Here is an 11,658-nt window from a genome sequence, read left to right on the forward strand (position 1 = left end):
ACACAATGAATTGGATAATCATTAAAAGTACATTAAAATGTTACTTGTCATTGCCCTGCCTGGTGATGGGAGTAAACCAGAACTGGTCAGCTGGGGCTGTACAGGGTAAACCAGAACTGGTCCGCTGGGACTGTACAGCACGGGGTAAACCAGAACTGGTCAGCTGGGACTGTACAGGGTAAACAAGAACTGGTCAGCTGGGACTGTACAGGGTAAACAAGAACTGGTCAGCTGGGACTGTACAGGGTTCCAAGAACTGGTCAGCTGGGACTGTACAGGGTTCCAAGAACTGGTCAGCTGGGACTGTATAGGGTTCCAAGAACTGGTCAGCTGGGACTGTACAGGGCTCCAAGAACTGGTCAGCTGGGACTGTACAGGGTAAACAAGAACTGGTCAGCTGGGACTGTACAGGGTTCCAAGAACTGGTCAGCTGGGACTGTACAGGGTTCCAAGAACTGGTCAGCTGGGACTGTACAGGGTTCCAAGAACTGGTCAGCTGGGACTGTACAGGGTTCCATGTCAGAATGTGGCATGGTATCTTGGTGAACTAGGGATGAGTACAAGAACAATATACATGCCCTGTCATGCTGTTTACACATGTGCACATGCATGCAATAAGAAAACTCTTGTACTTTGAGGTGTTTTGAGCTCGCTTGGCAAACACCATTTTTGTGCATGAGGCTGTTTCATTTTTTAGATAGACATGTATGTCATAAAATATTATATTTGGAAAGTGAGTTTTCATCATAAAGAAAGTATTGTTGATGATACAATCTTACTTTCAATACGTATTTGTGACCAGTGGTCCTCTCACTTTGAAGAACATGGATTGAACATGGTACTTGTGTCCTTGTTAATGTTACAGGGAACAAGACATCTAACCTCTATGTCCCTGTCTGTGCATGTGTACATGTGTCTCCTTATATAGAGTTCAGTTGTAATTCATTGAAGATACCAGTGTTCAAGTTTAACAATTGTCTTCAGTTTAAATTGTGTTCAGTGAAACTGGGTTATTGATCGTTAGATTTTCATCTCAGCCTGCGGGCTCATTACCAAACACTGGGCTCTCACCATGTTGTTGTTAAGTATTTTAACAGATGGGAACACTGTTGCTTGTTTTTCCACTTTACATATCAGTCAGTGACAATGCCCCAGGTCATCCCATGACAGCTAAAGTGTGCAGATGTTGGAATACTTTGTTGAGAATCATATATATGGTGATATATACATACACCTGCCCAGACTGTAGTGAGCTTCTGTTGTGGCCTGCTTGTGCAATGTCAGTAGTGAACGTCATTGCTTCAGAAACAACTTTACGGATTTTCAATATGGCTGCCCCTGTAGAAATATTTGACAGAGTGTACTGAACTTCCGCGTGTATGTATTGTGGATGTTTAAAGCTACTGACTACACATCCAAGTAAGCTACAGTTTCCTGGCGCTATGTTTAATTTTATTTATGAAAGTCTTGTGGAAGTGACATCATACTTTTGTATCAGTATCTTCAGTTTGACACTCATGATTTGTGTCACTTTGATTGCATGTAACTATGGAGATCAACAGGTCCAGGGTATTTATGGCCAGAGAATAGAAATATAATACACCGGATAGTAAACCACTAGTATGGTAGAAAGGAATGCATAGTATTTGTTTTGCATAATATGTAAATGTGTTTGGTTGCCATAATATACTCATTATTGCCTTTAAAGAATATGAATGCTTTCAAATAAAACATATATTTTAAATTTGTTTTGTCCATTTAGTGTGAAGCATGAATGAGTTAGTGAGTATGGTTTCAACAATATTCCATCAATATGACCGTGGGGACAACAGAAATCTGCTTCACACATTGCAGCCATGTGGGGAACTGAATCCGGCCTTCGGTGTGATGAGCAAACGATTTAACCATTCGGCTACCCCCACCACCCCTGTGAAGTATGTGCCTGTCATGGTGAAGGTCAAGGTTTCAATCCACACATTGGTATATATCTCAAATGCAGGCAGGTAGCCATTTGTGTCAGATGTGACTGAGAATCAGATCCTTACTTGAAAAGGTATTTGGTTTCAACCTCTATCTGCTGCCCATCTTGACTGAGGCCAAATAAAGCGTCATGGCAATCTGTCAGTAAGCATGGCTGTCACATTTTCTCACATTTTCAACTTTTTTCTTTTTGTATGTGTTCTTGGACATAAAGAATTCCTATACCTCTAGCATGTTTGAGACACTTGATTCTCATCTTGAGAGACAGTCTTCTCATAAGACCAGTCTGCCAGAGAGATACCCGTGTAGGTCCTCGTTAGAATTGATCTTCAGTAACCCATGCTTGTCGTAAGAGGCGACTAACGGGATCAGGCTCGCTGACTTGGTTGACACATGTCATCGGTTCCCAGTTGCGCAGATCGATGCTCATGCTGTAGATCATCGGATTGTCTGGTCCAGACTCGATTATTTACAGACCGCCGCCATATAGCTGGAATATTGGTGAGTGCTGCGTAAAACTAAACTCGCTCACTCACTGCCACAGAGAAAGGTTTGCGGTTCCATCCCTAGCTGCATGTACCAAGTGACCTTGACAGATCGCACTGTTTCCTTGCCTCACCTTGAGGGGATAGAACGGTTAACCTCACTGTGCCCCCAGCTAAATGTACTACTACGACTGTACTACTGTGGGGTTTGGAGTCAGTTAGTCACGATATGGCTGAAATATTGCCGATGTGACTTAAAATCTTAACTCACTCACTCACTTGGAGTCAGTATGTGTCCAAATGGGGTTTCAGGGCCGTCGGGTAGCCCAGTGGTTAAGGCTCGTCGCTCGTCACGCCACATGGGAACAAAGTATGATCACAGGCCCTCGTGTCTTTGCGAGGATTAAAGCTTTAACTTGTTTTGAGATGACCCCCGACTCAAAATGCTTCACAGTACAATACATAATGACTTGTACTGCGAAGTATTTCTAGTCGGGGGTCATCTCAATTTTTAAAATATATTTTTTAAATCTTTAATCCGCGCAAAGACGCGAGGGCCTGTGTTTCTGATGTCCCCCGGCGTGATATTGCTGGAATATTGCTAAAGGCGGCGGAAAACTAAACCCACTCACTCACCCAAGTTCCATGTTCTCCATGTGCTTGTGCTATAAAACAAGCGTCAGTTTGGACTAGTACAAGCAGCGACACACCCTTGCACATCACTATGTAAGGGGCAGATACGTGAGCAGACACTGTACCCAATTCATCTATTCCTCGTAGAAGCAACGATGCGTAGCCAACTGAAACTTTATGTATGCTAACAGTCTGGAATATTATCAGTGTTGTTCAATGCTGTGCATAGGCTGATCCAGAAATGTTCAAAGGAGGGGGTTGTCAGGGACTTAGAACCCCTGAACCCCACCTTGGCTCCCCCATTGCAAAACATTAACTTCAATGTGGTCTTTAGTCATTTTCAAACTGTACAACTGACTGTGCTTTTAGTAGAGGTTGCTAATGGTCGTGTAACATCTCCAAACTGTACAACTGACTGTGCTTTTAGTAGAGGTTGCTAATGGTCGTGTAACATCTCCAAACTGTACAACTGACTGTGCTTTTAGTAGAGGTTGCTAATGGTCGTGTAACATCTCAAACAAACTGTACAACTGACTGTGCTTTTAGTAGAGGTTGCTAATGGTCGTGTAACATCTCCAAACTGTACAACTGACTGTGCTTTTAGTAGAGGTTGCTAATGGTCGTGTAACATCTCCAAACTGTACAACTGACTGTGCTTTTAGTAGAGGTTGCTAATGGTCGTGTAACATCTCCAAACTGTACAACTGACTGTGCTTTTAGTAGAGGTTGCTAATGGTCGTGTAACATCTCCAAACTGTACAACTGACTGTGCTTTTAGTAGAGGTTGCTAATGGTCGTGTAACATCTCCAAACTGTACAACTGACTGTGCTTTTAGTAGAGGTTGCTAATGGTCGTGTAACATCTCCAAACTGTACAACTGACTGTGCTTTTAGTAGAGGTTGCTAATGGTCGTGTAACATCTCCAAACTGTACAACTGTCTGTGCTTTTAGTAGAGGTTGCTAATGGTCGTGTAACATCTCCAAACTGTACAACTGTCTGTGCTTTTAGTAGAGGTTGCTAATGGTCGTGTAACATCTCCAAACTGTACAACTGACTGTGCTTTTAGTAGAGGTTGCTAATGGTCGTGTAACATCTCCAAACTGTACAACTGACTGTGCTTTTAGTAGAGGTTGCTAATGGTCGTGTAACATCTCCAAACTGTACAACTGACTGTGCTTTTAGTAGAGGTTGCTAATGGTCGTGTAACATCTCCAAACTGTACAACTGACTGTGCTTTTAGTAGAGGTTGCTAATGGTCGTGTAACATCTCCAAACTGTACAACTGACTGTGCTTTTAGTAGAGGTTGCTAATGGTCGTGTAACATCTCCAAACTGTACAACTGACTGTGCTTTTAGTAGAGGTTGCTAATGGTCGTGTAACATCTCCAAACTGTACAACTGACTGTGCTTTTAGTAGAGGTTGCTAATGGTCGTGTAACATCTCCAAACTGTACAACTGACTGTGCTTTTAGTAGAGGTTGCTAATGGTCGTGTAACATCTCCAAACTGTACAACTGACTGTGCTTTTAGTAGAGGTTGCTAATGGTCGTGTAACATCTCCAAACTGTACAACTGACTGTGCTTTTAGTAGGGTTGCTAATGGTCGTGTAACATCTCCAAACTGTACAACTGTCTGTGCTTTTAGTAGAGGTTGCTAATGGTCGTGTAACATCTCCAAACTGTACAACTGACTGTGCTTTTAGTAGAGGTTGCTAATGGTCGTGTAACATCTCCAAACTGTACAACTGACTGTGCTTTTAGTAGAGGTTGCTAATGGTCGTGTAACATCTCCAAACTGTACAACTGACTGTGCTTTTAGTAGAGGTTGCTAATGGTCGTGTAACATCTCCAAACTGTACAACTGACTGTGCTTTTAGTAGAGGTTGCTAATGGTCGTGTAACATCTCCAAACTGTACAACTGTCTGTGCTTTTAGTAGAGGTTGCTAATGGTCGTGTAACATCTCCAAACTGTACAACTGACTGTGCTTTTAGTAGAGGTTGCTAATGGTCGTGTAACATCTCCAAACTGTACAACTGACTGTGCTTTTAGTAGAGGTTGCTAATGGTCGTGTAACATCTCCAAACTGTACAACTGACTGTGCTTTTAGTAGAGGTTGCTAATGGTCGTGTAACATCTCCAAACTGTACAACTGACTGTGCTTTTTAGTAGAGGTTGCTAATGGTCGTGTAACATCTCCAAACTGTACAACTGACTGTGCTTTTAGTAGAGGTTGCTAATGGTCGTGTAACATCTCCAAACTGTACAACTGACTGTGCTTTTAGTAGAGGTTGCTAATGGTCGTGTAACATCTCCAAACTGTACAACTGACTGTGCTTTTAGTAGAGGTTGCTAATGGTCGTGTAACATCTCCAAACTGTACAACTGACTGTGCTTTTAGTAGAGGTTGCTAATGGTCGTGTAACATCTCCAAACTGTACAACTGACTGTGCTTTTAGTAGAGGTTGCTAATGGTCGTGTAACATCTCCAAACTGTACAACTGACTGTGCTTTTAGTAGAGGTTGCTAATGGTCGTGTAACATCTCCAAACTGTACAACTGACTGTGCTTTTAGTAGAGGTTGCTAATGGTCGTGTAACATCTCCAAACTGTACAACTGACTGTGCTTTTAGTAGAGGTTGCTAATGGTCGTGTAACATCTCCAAACTGTACAACTGACTGTGCTTTTAGTAGAGGTTGCTAATGGTCGTGTAACATCTCCAAACTGTACAACTGACTGTGCTTTTAGTAGAGGGTTGCTAATGGTCGTGTAACATCTCCAAACTGTACAACTGACTGTGCTTTTAGTAGAGGTTGCTAATGGTCGTGTAACATCTCCAAACTGTACAACTGACTGTGCTTTTAGTAGAGGTTGCTAATGGTCGTGTAACATCTCCAAACTGTACAACTGACTGTGCTTTTAGTAGAGGTTGAGGTTGCTAATGGTCGTAGAGGTTGTAACATCTCCAAACTGTACAACTGACTGTGCTTTTAGTAGAGGTTGCTAATGGTCGTGTAACATCTCCAAACTGTACAACTGACTGTGCTTTTAGTAGAGGTTGCTAATGGTCGTGTAACATCTCCAAACTGTACAACTGACTGTGCTTTTAGTAGAGGTTGCTAATGGTCGTGTAACATCTCCAAACTGTACAACTGACTGTGCTTTTAGTAGAGGTTGCTAATGGTCGTGTAACATCTCCAAACTGTACAACTGACTGTGCTTTTAGTAGAGGTTGCTAATGGTCGTGTAACATCTCCAAACTGTACAACTGACTGTGCTTTTAGTAGAGGTTGCTAATGGTCGTGTAACATCTCCAAACTGTACAACTGACTGTGCTTTTAGTAGAGGTTGCTAATGGTCGTGTAACATCTCCAAACTGTACAACTGACTGTGCTTTTAGTAGAGGTTGCTAATGGTCGTGTAACATCTCCAAACTGTACAACTGTCTGTGCTTTTAGTAGAGGTTGCTAATGGTCGTGTAACATCTCCAAACTGTACAACTGACTGTGCTTTTAGTAGAGGTTGCTAATGGTCGTGTAACATCTCCAAACTGTACAACTGACTGTGCTTTTAGTAGAGGTTGCTAATGGTCGTGTAACATCTCCAAACTGTACAACTGACTGTGCTTTTAGTAGAGGTTGCTGATGGTCGTGTAACATCTCCAAACTGTACAACTGACTGTGCTTTTAGTAGAGGTTGCTAATGGTCGTGTAACATCTCCAAACTGTACAACTGACTGTGCTTTTAGTAGAGGTTGCTAATGGTCGTGTAACATCTCCAAACTGTACAACTGACTGTGCTTTTAGTAGAGGTTGCTGATGGTCGTGTAACATCTCCAAACTGTACAACTGACTGTGCTTTTAGTAGAGGTTGCTAATGGTCGTGTAACATCTCCAAACTGTACAACTGACTGTGCTTTTAGTAGAGGTTGCTAAATGGTCTGACTGTGCTTTTAGTAACATCATCCAAACTGTACAACTGACTGTGCTTTTAGTAGAGGTTGCTAATGGTCGTGTAACATCTCCAAACTGTACAACTGACTGTGCTTTTAGTAGAGGTTGCTAATGGTCGTGTAACATCTCCAAACTGTACAACTGACTGTGCTTTTAGTAGAGGTTGCTAATGGTCGTGTAACATCTCCAAACTGTACAACTGACTGTGCTTTTAGTAGAGGTTGCTAATGGTCGTGTAACATCTCCAAACTGTACAACTGACTGTGCTTTTAGTGAGGTTGCTAATGGTCGTGTAACATCTCCAAAATGTTATGTTAAATACATACGCACGCACGCACGCACACATAGCAATACTTTGCATTGAATTCTGATTTTGATTGGGAGCCAATGTAGATTTTGCATGACAGGGGTAGTGTGTTCAATCTTCTTTGTTCTGCTGGTCAATCTTGAGGCTGACTTCTGGACTTTCTGTAGCTTGTGTAGCACATGATTTGGAAGACCACTGAGCAACGAGTTGCAGTAATCAATGCGTGATGTTACATACGCCTGCACCAGAGCACTCGTTGTTTTCTCGTCAAGGTACCTGCGGATCAGGCCGATATTCCCAATGTGGAAATAAGCGCTGCGACAAACACTGTGGACATCTGCTTCCATGCAGGGAGATGAGTCAAGTACTACACCAAGATTCCGGACTTGAGAACTTGGTGTGATTTCACAGTGTTCAATACAAGGAGCCTATAGCCTTCAAGGGGTATATTTCAATTATGATGACCCCGTACCTGCCAACACTAATTTTCTGTAGCAAATGACACATATTTGAAGTTAATCATTTCTTCTTTGAGAGGCCTTTAGAAGTTGAAGCTCTGAAGAGGAATGTTTCAAGCAGATGAAGATAACGGTGTTACAACCGAGACGTAGCTCCCATTGTAACATAGAAGTTGTTCATTATAAATTGTTATCCTCCATATTGTAATCATTCAAAGGGCTCTAAAACAAAGATATGTTTTGGCTATAGGGGAGAGTATGGAGTAGAGGTGGGTATTGCTGAGAATTTTCATATTGCGATATATTGCGATGCAAAAGCATATATTGCGATATGTTTTGCAATATATTTTCAAGAATAATTTTATAAAGCAAAAACTACTTATAATCGAGGTAATGCTTGATTTATTAAGCAAAAACACAACAAAATCACAATGCTTGATTAAGGTTTAATAAAACTTTTAATAATGACAAAATAAAAATGTAAATAATATGTGGCACAAATGAACCAAGGAAAAGAACAATTTAACATCAACACAGTGGTTACTAGTAAATATTGAAACATTCAGATCCAAAACATTGCGAAACACTTGAACAAAAATTCAGAACACAACTTCTAACCGCACAACTTGACTTCCGGTGTGAAAACGGAAATATTCGAAGATTTCCGAGTGTTACGAATTTTTCCGAATGCATGTCAAAATACCGGTTTTCGATCAGCCTATCGCAATACGTATCGTTTTCATGGCTGAACCAGTAAATATCGGTAAACCGGTTATACTGCGCAGCCCTAGTATGGAGATATGCCTTGGTAAGGTATGGGTACTGTTTCATACACAGTTCCATGAAGACATTGAATAGATTTTGAATTTTGATGAAATGAATCGATTACAGATGATCGGGTGAACACAGTGATCACTATATACCCAAACATCATCAATTCCTACTTAGGGTGCCCTAGACTCAGATGAGAGTACGTCCAATTCAATTTTAATGTCAGAGTGTCTTTACCTTCAGTTATGTATCAGTCAACCAATCTTTATGCAGTACTGACAACGCCACATGTCTATGGTGCATTGTAGTGGTGGTCCGATTAATTAAAATAATCGAAGATTGGTCGCAATGACTAAACGACCAAGCAATCGATCATGTTTTCTCATAATCGAACACAAACAATTTTGGCACACTTGTTTGCATTAACAACATTTTTTCACAAGGTTGGTTTTGTCTGTTACATTTCATAAGTACTACAAGCTCGTTCCCTGTCATGATTGAAATTATCTTAAAGATTCCAGGAAATTTATGTTCCTAACATACTAGTCCTCCTTTAAAGATGTGAAATTTGTAAATGCATTTTGTGCAATTTGCAAAAAAACACCGAAGTACATGTTTTTTCTATATATTTTGTGCAGTAACAAACATAACCAGGAGAGTTTGATAAATCACGCTAACCAATTTTTTTCGATGATTGATCGGTTGTAATAAACCAATCATCAATTGTGAGATTTTAACCAATTCCCAACACTAGTGCATTGTACATCCATTATATACTATACATACAGTATATATGAGTGAGTGAGTGTAGTTTTACACCGCTTTTAGCAATATTGCAGCAACATCACAGCGGGGGGACACCAGAAATGGGCTTCACACGCATATACATATGCAGTATACATGAAAATCATTCACTGATATATATAGATGAATAGAATTGTGTTAATATATATCAACTGGTGAATACATGGAAGCATTGTATATAAACATGGATAACGCCTGAATACTTTGACTCTTTGTTGGTGTTAGCAGTGATGAGCATTTTGTAACACTAGTATATGTAATATTATAGGATGGTACATACTGTTCTCCAAATGAAGTGTACACGGGACTAACAACATCATCTCACCATTCATCCTCATCAAGATTTAGGTTACATTGTTTACATATTCTATTATTAATATTTATATATCGCCCAGTTTGAATGAATATGTAATGTGAGTAACAACGGAAACGCGATAAAGCGACTGGAAATATTTTAACAGTAATTGTAGACAAATAATATTCAACAGTTAAGAGCGATTTGACCACGTTGTAAAGAAATACTTGCTTGTTTGAGAAACTTACTCTTTCAATCCATGTTTGCATACACATTTGGTCCCTAACATTGAGCGCTCCCTAAAATGGACGACAATTCTACATTAACTGAACCATGCAGGTCTTTTAATGGTTGTGTCAACGACATTTTAAATTAGAACGTGAATGAACGTATTTAGCATTAACGACATGACCAGAACCACCTGTTAGGACGTACCTAAAGAGCAGCTGTTTCATGTCCGTAACCCATTATCTTTTTCTTACCTGTAATGTTTTCATCTCCAATAGAGACTCTCATGATATCAAGTCTGATAACTTCATATTTATTTCAAAGTTTTTGTTAATTATAGAATGACCGAAAAGTGATCATATAATTTCTTATGGATTTATATTTGTCTTTGGTAGGTCACAGATAGAACATTCGGTCGACCCAGTTCGAGCAACCGCCTGAAATCAGCAAGTCAGTTTACGAATTGGGGTCCCGATCCACAAAACGTTCCGATCTATTGTAACTATACTTTTGTCATATGCATACAAATAGCACAGCGCTACGAACATTTTGTGAATAGGGTGAGTCGATATCTTTACGTAATTGGACTATGCATAGCTTCATTAGTCCAAACAAAACGTAAACCCAGTTTTCTGACCGCTTGAAGTCAGTTACCTCCCTTGGCTCTGGAACTATACGTTGACATCCGATTGGTTTATTCGTGTCTCATTCCATTCGTGACCAACTCGTGTTATTCCGACCAACAAGTACCATATTTTAACGTCTTTTGGTATGACGCGGTCGGGGATCGAACCCGCGACCTTCCGCTCTCCGGGCGGACGCTCTAACCACTACACCACGGATGCGATCGGCTCAGATCTAAACAAGGGAGATAACCTTTTGATTTGAATCTCTGATTTTTATTAGATTCGACAACGATATATGACAACTTGACATTCAGTGACGAAGTGTAAATATCGAACAAAACAGCACGTTAGTGATCACTGGTACCTGTTTTCACACAAAAAATATGTCGTTTCATGGAAGAGACAATGTGATATGATTACGAGTCACTCGTCTTGGTGTGTATAAAATAATCAATTTATATTTAAAAAATAAAATATTTTTGTGATGACAGGATATTAAACTGTTCACTTTACTATGCAATAATCAAATCTTCCACGATTATTCTGATTGTTCCATACAAAACGAGCTCCAACGTTTATTGTATGACGTTTTGATGAAGAGATATCGATATCGCCACACAGAATGAAAAAGTCCAATACCGATATATTTTCGTGCGTTTTGAAATACCATTTCTTGAAATATACTGAGTCAAAAAAGAAACTTCACATTCTTTCTTCAGGGCACTATAAAAGAACAAGAGATGGTAAGATGGTTAAATTGTTATTATTTCATTGCTGAGATCTGTGTGATGTACTCGATACACTGACAGTGCCATAATCAGTTCCATTAGGCTACACCGCCGTTCCAAAACATGGGTATACAGAATGTCAAGTCACAAGAATAAAAATGCGAAATTTCTCAGTTCAATATCGTGTATGGCCGCCCCGCGCATTCACCACTGCCAAACACCGTCTCCTCATCGACTGCCTGATTCTTGTGAACACATGGTTGGGGATTCTGCGCCATTGCTCTTGCAAGGCAGCGCCAAGTTCCTGCAAATTCTGAGGTTGGTTCCTAAGACCACGAAGCCTTCTCCCAAGTGCATCCCAAACGTGCTCTATTGGATTAAGGTCAGG

General features: G+C 40.4%; 1 long non-coding RNA gene across 2 annotated transcripts; it reads left to right on the plus strand.

The window, feature by feature from the left end:
* Positions 1 to 147: 147 nt before the first annotated feature.
* Positions 148 to 1,740, plus strand: LOC124279002. 2 transcript variants are annotated; one of them, XR_006899264.1, is made up of 3 exons: positions 170 to 412; positions 478 to 1,077; positions 1,177 to 1,740. It is a non-coding gene; the product is annotated as an uncharacterized LOC124279002 (long non-coding RNA). The 2 variants fall into 2 exon arrangements; XR_006899263.1 differs by having other exon boundaries at positions 148 to 1,077.
* The last annotated feature ends 9,918 nt before the right edge of the window (positions 1,741 to 11,658 follow it).

This window comes from Haliotis rubra, unplaced genomic scaffold (assembly GCF_003918875.1).
Source record: "Haliotis rubra isolate DU_JTF1 unplaced genomic scaffold, ASM391887v1 Scf1066, whole genome shotgun sequence".
Classification (NCBI taxonomy): Eukaryota; Metazoa; Mollusca; class Gastropoda; order Lepetellida; family Haliotidae; genus Haliotis; species Haliotis rubra.